Raw genomic sequence first — 14601 nt, forward strand, 5'->3', positions numbered from 1 at the left:
AGCAAACAGGGCTGTGGGTTCAGCTCAGGATCCCATATGGCTGCCTTGATATGCGGAAGACAACTGCAGATGTGGGTGCACCAGGACACACTCCCTGCACCAGGCATTGATCAGCCCACAGAGGAAGTCCAAAGAGTGCTTGGTGCTTTCTACTCCTGCCAGAGCATGGCGAAAGCAAAAAGTCCTCCTTCCAAATCTCAGTTTTCTGTGACTTCCAAGGAAAGGGCACAAGATGTCAGGGATCCAGTGGGAGCTGCTGCAGATGAGTGAGTGTCATCCATGACAGATGAGGCTTGCGGCATTTGCTCTGCTCTGTCTCTGTGAAGCCCTGCCATATTCTTACATGTTGTTCCTTGCAGAAGTAAAGCACTTGAGGTCCAGCAGCCCCTAATGCACCCACCAGTCCTGTAGCACTTGCTGGAATCACCCTTGCAAATCCTGTTCTGCCCTGGGAGGCTCCAGGACTTGGACACTTCTGCTACAAACCAACACGATGGCCTCCCTCCTGCCACCAGTAGACAGCACCAGCAGATTGCTGCTGCTGCTTATACTGGCCATGCAAGGGGAAGGGGAGGTGTGGAGGGCTCTGATTTATGCAGGTGAATTTCTTTCCATCACAGTAAAATGCAAACCGTGGGCTAACACTTCTCAAGGAAAGCCACATGGTTCAGTGTCTCCCTGAGATAATTAACTGAAGTGCCTGAACCTTGAGAGAAATTGCTCTGTGGCGGCTATTCTGCCAGCACAAATGCTGCACTTGTAGTGGGAGTTCAGTGGGAGATATTTCTTATTCCACATTCATTTAGCCAGTCTATGTGTTGGAGACAGCTATTTGACAGTTTGTATCATAAAGCACCATCATTAGGCACAAGAGTTAAAACCACCTCTTCCTCCTTCCCCCCTGCCCCCCCCAAGCATGACTCAGATAGGGCTGCTCTTCCAGGATGACTGTTTCACACTGCTGATACATTTGGGAACGCAACACTGAGCTGATTTTGCTTTGGCTGTGTCCCTGGCAGGTTATGCTCATAGCCAAGAAGATGTGGAGCTTGCTTGGAGTCCAGATGTGTGCATTTATTCTCATCACAAGGGAGCGATGGGAAATAAGATGGCTGGCATTCCTCTGCCCCTCGAGCTGCAAGCTTCCCCACGTCCTTTTGCAGGTGATGACTCCAAAGTAGGGTGCTGATCTAAACACCCCTTGGCCACAGAGAGTGGGCATAAATCTCTGGTTCAACCAGAAAGCAAACACCCTACTAGCGAGGGGGTGCATCAAGGCATAGTGTTCTTGCATGAAAAGACCTACGCCAAGGTGTTCCTCTGCTGCCCTGTAGCCACCCCATGATTGAAAGGTGATGGAAGGAGTCACATCGACTTGAAGGTGGTCTTGGAAAGGACACGGCAGGCAGAAATATGTGTGCTTCAAACACGTGGATAGGGAAGGGACACTGCCTGGAGTCAGGGCTAGGCTGGGGACCAGACCCCAGCGCCTCCTGCTGAAGTTCCTACTGATTTGCAAGGAGACCTGCTGGGAAATCACTTCAGATGCAAAATATAAATAATTCAGGTCGTCTTTGCTGTTGCCAGTGGGCACTGTGAAATTTTTGCCCTCTCTGGGATGGATTTTCACCTCTTTGTAGAGGCAGGCAGAATAGGAACCTTGCTGCCTCAGAAAACTGCTAACAAGATTCTTTGAGAGCTTTTATCTACAAGTTGTGTTGACTTTTCACATTTTTCTCCAAGGGAAAAGGAATGTTTTCAGGTTTCAGAAAACAAAAATGCCTGTGTCTCTTCCTGGCCATCAAAAAACATTCAGAGTTTTCTGGTTCTCCAGTGAAAACAATTTCCCCCCTTGAAAAAGCTCAGTCTCGTGATCTTCCCAGTCTCCTTCCAGTCTTATCAAGCCCTCCACAGAAAGGCTGCAGCCAGCTGCAGGGCCAAACCTTCCTGTGAGAGGTGTTCTGGGAGCCAGCATTGGCCCTGTAGAGCCAGCAAAGGCAAAATGGTTTGTGTTGTGTTTCAAACCAAGGCCCTTCTCCTGTCCTGGGTGAAAGCACCCAGCTGGGTTGGCATCTGAGTCTTTCAGAGCTCTGTCTGGTGTAAGGTCTCCAAGATGCAAACACAGAAGTATTTGGGCCACTTTCATGAGAAAAAAGATAAACATGGGGTTTCTGAAGCATCAGGAGCTGGGTTAGAGGCCAACTTTAAACACTGGCTCACAGGGGAACCGTGATGGAGAATGGAGCAGCAAATTGCAATAACCTATTAAAAAAAAAAGGCATGGAAATTAGAAATTGAGGATGTGTGGGCTTCCAGCCCTTGGCACTCCCCCGGCCCAGTGCCCAGCAGACAGATGGAGGTGCCACCTCTCGCGGTGACCCTGGAGGTACTCCCACTGCACGGGGCCTGCTTCCAAGAACCCACTACTTCATCCCACCAGAGGCGTGGGAGGTTTCCTGCCAGCCCTCCTGCAGGCAGGAAATCGCACCCAGGGCTTTGCATTTCTCAGGGATGAGTGAAAATGCCTCAAATGTGAGAACACGTCCAGATTATAGCCGGTGGGGCGAAGTGCTTTGCTATGGAAATGCAGGGTAGTGTCCCCTGGGGCTCTCCGAGTGCACTGATGGCTCTCAGCATCTTGTTATGAAACAACAGGCGGCTACGCTCAACCTTTATTCTTGCTAACACTTTGTTCACGGGACAGGCGAGTGAAAATAAAGCCCTGGGTCCTGCGATGCCTAGGACGGCAGGTCAGGAACAATGAGCCCATTTCAGGAAACCAGGAAATAAAGGAGCAGGAGCTGAAAAGGACAATTTAACATCCAGGAATGGAAATGATTCATTTCGGGAACAGAAATTTAAAATACAGAAATGAGGAAGAGAAGGACCCTGGCCCCTTTTTAACGGCCACGCAGCTTTGTCAGAATTTTGCACATTGTCCCTTGCATTTCCTATATCGTTCCTTATGTCAGGGCTTGGCCCATGTCACCTGTTTGGCAGGTCTGGAGGCTGGCCGGAGCCACAGCCCTTGTGGGTGCAGAGGCATGGAGCTACGGTGATGCGGAAGGTGGGACAGGTCTCGCTCACTCCTTGCCCAGCTCCTGCAGTGTTGGCTTCCCAAAGGCCAGGCAAGACCTGGGGGTTGTTCATGCCATGGGGGCTTGGGGTGGTCCTGGAGGCCCTCAAAGTGGCTGGCAGAGCTGGACTTGGCAGTGGAGTTGGCAGTAAGGTTTAAGCTGTGTCAGTGCAGAAGATAAGCGTACACACACCCACACAGACTCACATCCCTGACTGTATCATGCTCATGGATCCATGTTATCCCATGGATGAACAGCAGCTAGAGCTGTCTGTCTACACAGGGAAGCAACTGTTGTGTTCCAGGCCCCCATTAACCCCATCCTCCCCTATCCACACGCAGCCCAGCCTGGGGATTTCCCAGCTCTGCTTTTTCCCTCCCCGGACTCCTGCCACTCCAGAAGCCAGAGAAGGGGCTTTGCGGACGCACCCATGGCATTGCCTTTGAGGGGGTCTGATCTCTGGAAAACAGCAGCAAAAAGACCCTCGCTGGGGAGCACAGACCTCAGGCAGACTACGCAGGTGCCTGGTTTTGGGAAAATCCCGGCTGCATGGCAAACTCTCCTCCCCTGGCCCAGGAGTCCTGGAAAGCACCCACGAGGAGGCACAGCGGGAGAGTCGGGTCACACTGCACCTGGCAGGGGACAGCAGGAAAATGGGAGCTCCCACCACAGCCCCCGCCTGCCAGCTTACAAAATCCTCTGGGCGCATGCTATGAAGACTTTTGACCACAGCTATAGCAGTACACATGCCTGGGTACTTACCACCCGCAACTACCCATTTGCCACTTCAAAGCCTATATGACGAATTACGCTTACCTAATCCTTAGGCTGGAAGTCTCAGCAAAGCTGTTTCTTGCTACTGGCTAAATTTTTGCATGTGTAGCCAACAGACATTGTTGTAACACCCACAAAGAGACTCTGAAAGCAAGCGTTCACTGTAATGGGGAGGGAGGACAGGTCAAACCCTTGTGGGAAACTTAAGGAGCTTGCTTGCAAACTTCAGTGCCTCTAAAGAACTCTCCTTACCCTGGAAGCTTAACTGGTGAAAGATGCAATCTAGCCAAGCCCTGTTTTGGCCAGTGAATGCCTTTGTCCTGAGTCGATCGCTGATGTTCTGCTGCAGGATTGTGGCACCCTCGATGCTTACTTGCTGGCTGCAGAGATGTCACTCTTAAGTCACACATTTGCTATACTTTATGCCTTCAGAAGAAGAGAAGGGTTCAGCTACACCCAGATGAAGCATGGGGCAGAGACTGAAGTCAAAGAAATAGGAGGCTGAAAAGAGAGATAGTGGGGCAGACAGGGAAAGGACTACCTTGTGTGGAAAAGCCAACCTTGTATGACTCTCACCTGGGGCCAGACCCAGCATCCTCCCAAACAAGTGAAAGTCTCTGTGCTGTTTGCAGTGGGCCCCAGGCCAGACGTCAGCCCTGTCTGAGCCAAGGAGAACAACCTGCTCTTTCCTCGGGAGATGCTTGCACCCAACTGCTCCCTTCTGCACTAGCCCTATTGTCCTCTGGAAGATCACCAGCAGTGTCCCAAATCCTGAGCCAAGCAGCTCATTCTTGTACTCTGGATCATTTTTCCTTATTTATCTTCCAAAATATTTCTCTTCCATGTCTAAAACAGCCCAGCTCCTGCCTTCCCCCCAGAGCCCCACCTTTCCATATATTTCTGCACTGGGTTTTTGTGATAACCTTCACAGGATGATGTTCTCTCACTGAGTAAGATCCATTCACATGTGCTGCTTGGGTGCTGTCAGAAGTCTGCAGTGAGTTCGGTTCCTGGCGCACGCTGAAGAGGCAAAGCTGCTTTGCAAGGCAGACGTCCTGGCAGCAGGCAGCAGCCGCACTGGAGCTGTGTCTCAGGAGGAGGCTGCCTGCAGGGCTGTCTGCATCAGCCTCTCCCCAGCATTACTAATCCTGGTTCCCCAGTTGCTCCAGCTGAGCCCACGCTGAAGCTGCCTGGGTTTCCCATCGAACTGGAAGGGATGTTTCCTCCCCTTCCTCCACTGTCCTTATCATAGAGCCTTATCAGTCACTGGCTTGCAGGCAGTGAGAAAGGGAACAAGGGAGCTGGGAAAAAAAACAGAAGGGGGAAGTCATTCACACCTGTGTCTTTCCCATTCACTTTGAGGATGTGCTCCCTGTGCAAGTCAGGACCTCGGCAGCCCCACATGAGCACTGGGAAAGGCCCAGGAATGGGATTCTCTTGGCCCCACCTTGCAATGCCATCACAGGCCACACGTTCTGCTGGTGGCAGAGCTGGGATACTCCTAAAATGATGCAACTCCTATTTGGGATTGCAAGAGAGAAACCAATATCACAGGACATGGAAGAAGAGTCCTGATCAGGCCTGACATGTTTTGGGGGTGTTTCCAGGACCAAAGGGACAGTGGATGCCCAGGCAAGGATGCCGAAGCCCCTTGGTAGGGACCAATGGCCCATGCAGTAGCTCCAGCCCTTGTGCACTAAGGCAGCCCCAAACTACGCTGCTTTCATTTCAGAGCATTTGGCTTCAAAGTGCAATGTCCAGGAGCTACTGCACATTCAGGTGCTTGGAAAAGGGGCAAGAGTGCAGAGCTGAGATTAGTTACTGCCTCCCTGCCTAAACATCATTCATCTGGACATGCGAGCTACCCCATCTGCTGGGGAGCCAGGCCTGGAGGGGGGGGGTGAGGGGCCAGCATCCACATCACCTGTGGGTCACACAGTGGTTTTGAAACACCAGCCTACATCCAACTCATGTGATGGAGAGAAGAGCATTGACAGCATCCAGGAAAACTGGTGATGGAGATGCTTGTATCCGTACAACAGTGGTGCTCCCAGAGGCACTAAGCCTTGAGGGGAGCATGATGTAGTGGTCATTTCTGCATATGGCACGGCTGTAGCACCTGAGGGAGGTCTGCAGAGCTGCTGGTGGTGGAAGGATTGAAGTCTGGCTGGAGACAGGGCATACAGAGATGTGCATCCATAGACTTGACTCCCCAGGGGCTGCATCCTGCCCCCTCTGCATTGAAAAGTCAGGGCTGCTCTGCAACAGCAGATCAGGGGGGATTTCCTCCCCCATTGCATGCCTCCCAGCTCAGAAAGGGCAACTGGGCCTGGCAGGATGGGGTGAGCTCAATGAGCACAGACTCCCCATGGATTCAGACAGGCAGTCCAGCAGCAGAAAACACCAGCTGGGAATCTGGCCACGGGACTGCACAGTGAGACAAAAGGCTCAGCCAGATGTGGGGTGGCTGGGGCAGGAGGTGGGATCTCCACCTCTGAGCCCAGCTGGGGTTTCATTCCTGAGTGCCCTAGCAGCAATCCCTCCTCTGCGATGTAAATCACACCATTGCCTTGTAGCTGAGACACCTAAAGGATCCTGCAGAGCCTCCAAGGTCACATTTTTTTAAGAAAAGAAAGCTTGCAGATAGGGTATGTTTTTGCCCAGGAACAATTCAGATTTTGTCTGCCCTGTGCCTCATCTTACAGCCATGTGAGCAGTTCGGTTTTGCAGTCTGTTGTTCCCAGGAACTTGCAAGCTCTTCTCAGGCAGCTGGTGGAGAAGTAGTTGATTTGGGAGGGAAGATTTCAGATTAAAGTGTGGGGAAATGGCAGCTGAAAGAGAAAAGGGACAGCTGGAGGTGTTAGCAATATTGTCCCCATGAGTATTGCTGGCATGGGGCTGCACCCTGTCCTGGACCCCACGGCATGGGGGCTGCACCCAGCCCTCATCCCCACAGCGGTAAAGACATTGTCTGGGAGACCGTGGGGCTTGCCATTTAAATGCTTTGGCACATCACTGATGGGACCTCAGTGGGTCCAGCGAAGGGCTACTAAGATAACTAAAGGACTAGAGCATCTCTCATATGAGGAAAGGCTGAGAGAGCTGGGACTGTTCAGTCTGGAGAAGACTGAGGGTGGTGGTCTTATCAGTGTGTATAAACACCTGAAGGGAGGGTGTGAAGAGGATGGGGCCAGACTTTTTTCAGAGGTGCCCAGTGATAGGACAAGAGGCAACGAGCTCAAACTGAAACACAGGACATTCCGTCTGAACACAAGGAAAAACTTGTTTACTGTGAGGGTGACAGAGCACTGGAACAGGTTGCCCAGAGAGGCTGTGGAGTCTCCATCCTTGGAGCTATTGCAAAGCCATCTGCGCATGGTCCAGGGCAGCCTGCTGTAGGCAGCCCTGCTTGATAAGGTGGGGTTGGACTAAATGATCTTTAAAGGTCCCTTCAAACCTCAACCATTTTGTGATTTAGTGATTCTGTGATATTCAGAGGGCATAAAGCACCCAATGCCAGGTTGTTTGCACACCTTTGGGACCCTCTGAGTGTCCTGGGTGAAGGGTATCAGCTCAGCAGGGGGATGCAGGCTCCCACCAGCCAAGGAAACATGGGCTGAAAACATCCCTGGGAGCAGGTGGGCTTGCCTTTGGGTTGTGTCCCAAGGGAAGTAACCGAGGTCTGACAAGTGGGCTATTAATAGTGTCTAATTCGACAGCCACAGAGCTGTGGGTAGGCAGCCTTGATGGCTCAAGCAATTGCGCCTCTCCAAGACCATAATGCTCTGACACAGCCCCACACACTCGTTTTCTCCAGCTTCTCATCAGCACACGCTGTGCAGGAGCATCCCTGGGCCACCCGCTGCCCACTCCTGGCTGTATCAGGGGAAGCAAGTCACTGCTGCGGAGGCTGTGTCTGCTCGTGTGGCAAAGAGAAGTGCCCAAGCACAGCCTTTGCTCCCTGCCCGAAGACCCAAGTGCCCCTGGGGATGAAGCTTCCCCTGCCCTGGTGGGAGGCAGGCTGGGAACTCCCTCCGTCCTGTGCCTGGCACAGGACCACTCCACACAGCCCCGATCCCAAGCACTGCCTCGGCGACATGGCACCGGAAGAGCGAAACAGCCCTTAGGTGTGTCCTTGAGCCCCAGCCTTCTTTCTCACCTGGATACACTTTGAATCAGGAGTTTGAGAAGGAACCAGATACCTGAAGGGACCTTTCTAGGAAAAATCGCCGCAGAGCAGTTTGGAGAGTTCAGCATCCCAACGGTCCTGCCATTGCACAGCCCAGTGCTGGGAACTTGGCACCTGGCTGGAGACATGCTTTCCCCATGAAAACAGTCTCTCCAGGAGATGCACTCAGACTAGCCTAAAGCAGACTGCAAACCTTGTTTTTGTCACTAACATCTTCCTCTCCTTGCCAAACTGCCTGCAACTTCCCAACTCTGATGCTGGATTCGGAAAGGCTGAGGCATTTGCAAGCCAAGGTGATCTCATTCTGGGAGTATTTTCTTGGCTCATTCATCTTGCTCCAACGCCTTGCAGATAAGGCTCAGCAGTGAGGTCAGTGGGAGGGTTTTGCATTGCGGAGCAGTGTGTCACGCAGGGCGCCCAGCACACCAGCACCTGCATTCGCCTGCCTCTGGGCCGCTGCAGAGAGCTCAGCGCAACTCTTCAACGCCAAATGCCCTCATTGCCCTGGCACAGAGCTGCCCAAGCTGCTTAGCCATTCCCACCAGGCTTTCTTTCTGGGGTTGAGGCTGAAGAAAATTTTGGTTGCTTCTCCCAGATATGAAATCCAGTCCATCACTTTCTTTCTCAGGTATTTTTCTGTGTAAGTTTGTTCTTATGTCCCTCTGCCAAAACCTGTTAGTTCTTCTGGTCCATATGCAATAACCTGCTCTCTCCAAAGTCCCTCCAAAGCAGGAAGGGTAATACAGGAGATACCATTTCTCTCAATGTTCATTTCAATGAATCGAGAATATCATCTCGTGACGAAGAGGAATATGTTAAGAGTCTTGTCAGCAAGACAGCGTTGAGACGGTCACTAAAAAAACAGAAGAGTTTTAACCTCCAGGACAGAAATCAGCAACTGCAAGCCACAGACAGCATCCCGAACATCACAGCTCTGACAGAAGAAGAAGCAGTGTGCCTACCAAATGGTCCTCTCTTGCACAGGCAGTAATTCCCTTTCCTTTGCTCTCCCAGCACTGCTGATTCGACCAGAGGCATTAGTGCCTACCCCACAAAACAGCAAAATACAGGCTCTTCGACAGGCAGCTTTCTACCCGCATGCTTCAACCTCTAACCTGAGAAACATGAGCACAACTCTGAGCAAGAGCTGCCAAGGTTGCGGGTCTGCGGGACAGGGCTGGTTCCCTCCTGCGTGTGTGCGTTCAGCCCAGCAGAGGCACTCATGAAGCATGGGTAATGCACGAGGTGCAATTTGTTTTTTAACTTCCTTTAGAAGAAAATGAAAAGGTTAAAAAATAAGAGTAGAGGATTTTTCCTCTTCAGATCACTTTCCAAATTGTTATTATCAGCCCAGGAGGGGTTTCCTGCTGCCAAAAATAGAACGGTGTTAAGATAGCAAGGGAAGGGAAATGGGATGACGCAGGCGTAGATAAGGCCAGCGGATGAGCCAAAAGAGGCAGCCCGGCTGCAGGGGGGAGCCAAGACGGTTCCATCAGAGCTCTGGTTATCATGGTGCCTTGTAGATGTTGGATTGCTGCATCCCAGCTGGGCAACACACTCACCACTGCGGCCAGGGGCTCCAGCCCTGCCTGAAGAGCAAAGAGACAGAAGGGCCCCGGAGAACAAGTTCCTTGCTCTGCTGCAGACCATGTGAGGTGGCCAAGCCTTGCTTGCTGCTGGCTTCATTCTCTCGAAGCACTGTGTCCATCCGCATGGCTCCTGGGCCTCAGCTGGTTTTTCCAGACTCAGCATGTGTTCGGACACACAGGAACATGGGGGGGAACGGTGTCGAAGAGAGACACCTCTGTGTGCGCCCTCCTTTCTTCCCTGCAGAAAGGCAGCAGCAAGGGCAACCCGCAGCTGGGTTTTGGGGTATCGCCTTTACCCGCAGGGCCTGTGCTGATTTGCACCCACTGAGAGGCTGGCTGGGAGGATTTGACCTGTCATCAGTAAAAATTTGCACTGGAAGCTCTTGTTTCTTAGTCCTTTTACTGCTTGATGGCCTCTCCAGTCCTAAATATAGGTTCAACACCTACATCCCTGGGGACGCTGTAAGGCTTTGTTATGCAGGAATCCAGATTGATCACATCAGAGTCGCAGCGTCAGGTCTCATCTGCCCTGAATTCTGGCACCCATAACACTATGTTCCTCTTCCTCCAAGCACATTCCCCTTCTCACAAACTCCACATGCACCTTCACCGTGCTCCTTGGCTCTGAACGCTTTCAGGGTTTTAAATCACCGCTACCAATCTGTTGCTTACTTCGTGGTTGGCATTTTTTTTTTTTTAATCTTTTGACAGCTGAAGAGAAGCTGGAGTGAGAGAGCTGCAAATGCAGACTTCTGCCTGGAGCTACAGTGGCTTTTGCCAAAAGGCAACTGGGGCACTGGGTGTTATGCGGTGGCAGCAGGGCAATGCCAGGGTGAGATGGGGTGGGAATCACCCCGGTAGAAATAGCAAAGCAAGGAGAAGAGGCTGGAAACATAAATTTCACAGCTGACAGAGGGCCTCCCCCACAGATCTGCCTGGGAAGGGTGGCACAAAGAGGGAAAGCACCATGGAGGGCCCTGCAGACCTATCCCAAGTTAGGGCAAAACACATCCCAGCCACTCCAGCTCTATGAGGACCCTGAAAAGGACTCGTGGAAGGGCTCACTGGGACAAGCTGACCGATTTTCAGGCACATGCTGCCTTGCTTTGTGGTGTCCTGGGTGTGCACCTGTCACTCTCCTGAGTGCAATCGCTGTTGACTCTTTTAAGGATGCTGCTCCCCACCTGCTTGTGAAACTGAGACCCCAAAGGGGCTTTGGCTCGGTTCCAGGGCTCTGTGAGCAGAGAAGTTTCCCTGGAGCAGCTTCTCCTCCCCTCCCTGCCTTGAGCCCCCTCCTTTCTCCTCAGAGACAAAACTTCCTCGGGGCTGGGAACTACAGCCTGGAGCAGCAGTGGGGCTCACCGAGGTGTCTCCAGTTAAACGCCGAGGCCTGGCTGAGGCTGAGGGGTTTTGTTCCGTGTTTGGAAGGTGCTGAATTCCCTCTCTCGAGAATGGGAGCTTAATGTCCCATATCTAATTAGCAATTTTCCCTGCACCTGCCCCTCTGCCACCCCCCTCCCCGCCAGCCCTCTGACCATCTGCCGTTTCTGAGCCCTGCAGACAGCAGCAGTGAGCGATGCGTCTCAGCGGCTGCTGGGCACACGTGTGTGGTGCGGCAAAGCTGCTACGAGACAAGGGGCTGCCCTCTCCTTCATGCAGCCCTTAAGACTGGGAGAAAGGCCAGGGCCCAGAATGCTGCTCCCTGCCGCAGGCTGGGTCACAAAGGCTGGAGTACTTGCAAGGTAGCTGCAGCTAATCCTCGGTGTGAGAATCACCAGCAAAAGTCTTGAAGACTGAACTCGGTCTTGTCATTTTGGTGTCCCGACTCACAAAGTGGCGACTGGAGGCTGATGGTTAGTGGCAGGAACAGCAAACACTATGCAGTGGGTTGTCTGGGTCATGGGGCATCAGGGGATGCACCAGCTTCTCCTTGGCACTTCTGGCTTGCTTCACACTCTCTCCGGTTGCCCTGATGGTTTTGGCTCTGAAGAGACTATACTGACGCTGCTCACAACAACCTCCTGCTTCTACTTGAAAGCCAGTAAAATGAGGCAACTGAGAGCAACCAACGGACCCTTTAATCAGTGTAGTTACTTCGCCTTGCCTGACCCCCCCCCAACAATCTGGTGCCAGGAGTCCTTCAAACTAGCAAAATGAGGCTGACTGAAGCATGGGTGGCCTTCTCTAAGGCTGGTTCCCAGGATACGTCCACCAGCAAGCCCTTCTCCAGCTTGGCAAGCCCCATGCCCTGCAAGAACAGCCACAGGGCTCCTGGCCAGCTCATGCCTTAAGACAGGTCTTGGAGGAAGGTGTTGCAGGATACATGCCCAGCCAAGGACCTCACTCCCTTTGGGGTCAACATTTGGGCTGTGACTTGAGCACCTTCAGGTTTTCAGTTGATTTTCAGGGTGCTAGGGAAAGGCTGAGATGGGACTTGCATTTCTCTTCTGTTGGTCAGCGTCTTATTTGGCACGTCTTTGTATCACTCATATACTTGTTTTGGGAACGGACTTGTCTGTGGTTACAGATTCTCCTTATTTCCCCAAATAGGAACTGGGGCTCTGAGATATTGCAACAGCCAGTGTTGTAATCCCCATCCAGCTGCAAGAGCCCTATTTCTCCCCTTGCTGTACTTCCCAGACACAAATCACTCTCATTAAATTCCCCCTGTGACTGCAGGCAGGTTGCACGGACCCTGCGAGCTGTCTCCAGCAGTGGTACCTGGCCAGTGAGCCTCTGTACACCAGGACGCTCATCTATGGTGGGTTGTAGCCAGAGGACCACCGGCCTGGCCACCCTCCCTGTTCTCCCGCAGAGTCTCTGCTACAGCGGGGGTGACCCAACAGTTCCCGAGGCAGCTCACATGCGATCCCTCCTTCCAGGCACCCCTGATTTCAGCTCCTCCAAAAACACTGCCTAAGAAGCCTCAGCGCTGCCAGGGAGGGGGAGCCCAGCACCCTGGCAGAGTACGGCTCAGGCCAGGAGCTTCTCAGCCCTCCTGTTGCGTGTGAGGCTGCAGCTCCCTCCCAGCATCAGCGCAGGAGGAAAACGAGCATAGTCTCCTGATGGGAAGGAATGGCTCCCTCCATCCCCCTTGCTGAGATAACAGGGGCAGAGGGGGAAGAAATATGCAGCAGGGGCCACTCACAGGGGAGGGGAGGGAGTTAATCTTTGACCCGAGGTGAGCAAATTGCTGCCTCTGGGTCCCCCTTTGCATTGTGTGGGGAAGGGGAGAGGAAATCACCACATTCCAGAAATTACCAAGTCAATGTAAAGCTGGGGAGGGGGCTGGGGGCTGCCTCTCCTCGCCCGCTGGGCCTCACCCGCCTGCCTTCTCCCTGAGCTGCCCAGCTGGGGGGGCACAGCCAGCTCCCCAGCTCTGTGCCGGGCCCCACGTGCCAGAAACTGAGGCCAAGCCCAGTGCAATCAGGCCGTTAGCACAGCGAAAGCCTGGTCCTCATAAGCATCCCAAGTGCAGCTGCAAGGGTGAGCTCCCAACGCCTCTTTCCAAGATGGGAGGCTGGACAAGGAGACCAGTACAGCCACAGAGGAGAGGCTGAGCTCTTCCCAGGGCCCACAGCACTGTGCCGGGGCTGTGGCATGCAAAGAGATGGAGGCCTCTTGACCTGCCTGCCATGGATAAGGAGAGGGTCCCATGCAGAGGAAGGATGCTGGGAACACCTCTCCGCTGTTTGCTCCCACCTTCCCACGGACTTGCAGCCTCAGAGCAGCAAAAAGGCCAGAAGTAAAAGCCCTGCTCTCTGTTGCTCATCCCTCCGTTGCTCATCCTGTCTCTCCTCCGTTTCTCCCTGTCCCTCCATCCCCTTTCCATGCCTGGACACCCAGTGTGGCAGCTTGAGCAGAGAGAGTCCCACACTGTCCATGCCAGGGCACCCCACTGCCTCACCCTGGAATCCTGTTCCCTTTTTCCTCCCCAAAGAGCAGGGAAAGCGATGCCTGCAGCAGCCCTGGGAAGGCCCCAAGCATCTGGGCTCCTTGTGCTCGCTGTGAGTTGACATCACCTACCCGAGGGGGGCGGTGAGGAAGGGAGGGCAGCGGTGGGAGGGGAGCGTGAAGGCGAAGCAGATGGGGAAGGCAGGTTTTTATCAGGCTTGTTTGGTGTGAGAGACAATGGAGCGTCTCTCAGAGCTTTGATTAAACAAGAAGTTTTATTCTCCTGGACAGCTGGTGGGCAGAGCCTTCCAACCCCCCCTGCCCCCTGCGCTGAGTGTGTGCCCCCGGCAGCTGCAAGCTCCTCACACACACGCAGCGGGCAGGGGCCCCCCAGCCCGCCCCCTGCATCTGCCCCCCAGGCCTCCTCGCACGCCGCCCAGAGCCGCGCTGGCGCGTGCACGGCCCCCAGCCCGTCCCCTCCAATCTGTGCATGCTCGCTCAGGACCCGGGCCAGCTGGGCACCGCCTGTGGTGCCACCACCAGCTCCCAGCTGTTCGCATGTGTCCTCCTGGCACACTCCACCCGCCGGCGAGCTGCAAACTGCTGCCCTACAGCCTTACTGCACCGTGGCCAGCTCTGGTGGGCTTCCCCTCGAGGCCTTACGGGATCTCGGCAGGGAAAATCTCTGGGCAAGGTCGCCGGGGATTTTCTAGCCCTTGTTGCTGGGAAGCGGGCTGGGATCAGGGACAGCAACGCGCTCAGAAGCCAGGGTGCGAGTATGAAACGGTGGGGGATGTACTTTCTCCTTTCTGAGCTGCGCGTTTGGGGGTCAGCCCGTGGCAGACTTTGCTGCTGCCCAGGGTCGGGCACTGCCCTTCCCTCCCCTTCCCCTTCCCCTTCCCCGCTGCGGCCTCGGGTCCGGCACTGCCCTTCCCTGCCCTTCCCCTTCCCCTTCCCCGCCGCGGCCGTGCCTCAGTTTCCCCGCGCCGCGCGGGGCCGCGCCGCGCTCCCTCTGCCGGCGGCCGCAGCCCCGGCGGCGGGCGGGGCGAGGCGAGGCGAGGCGAGGCGGGCCGGGCCC

The sequence above is a fragment of the Apteryx mantelli genome, chromosome 9, assembly GCF_036417845.1.
Source record: "Apteryx mantelli isolate bAptMan1 chromosome 9, bAptMan1.hap1, whole genome shotgun sequence".
NCBI classification, from domain to species: Eukaryota; Metazoa; Chordata; class Aves; order Apterygiformes; family Apterygidae; genus Apteryx; species Apteryx mantelli.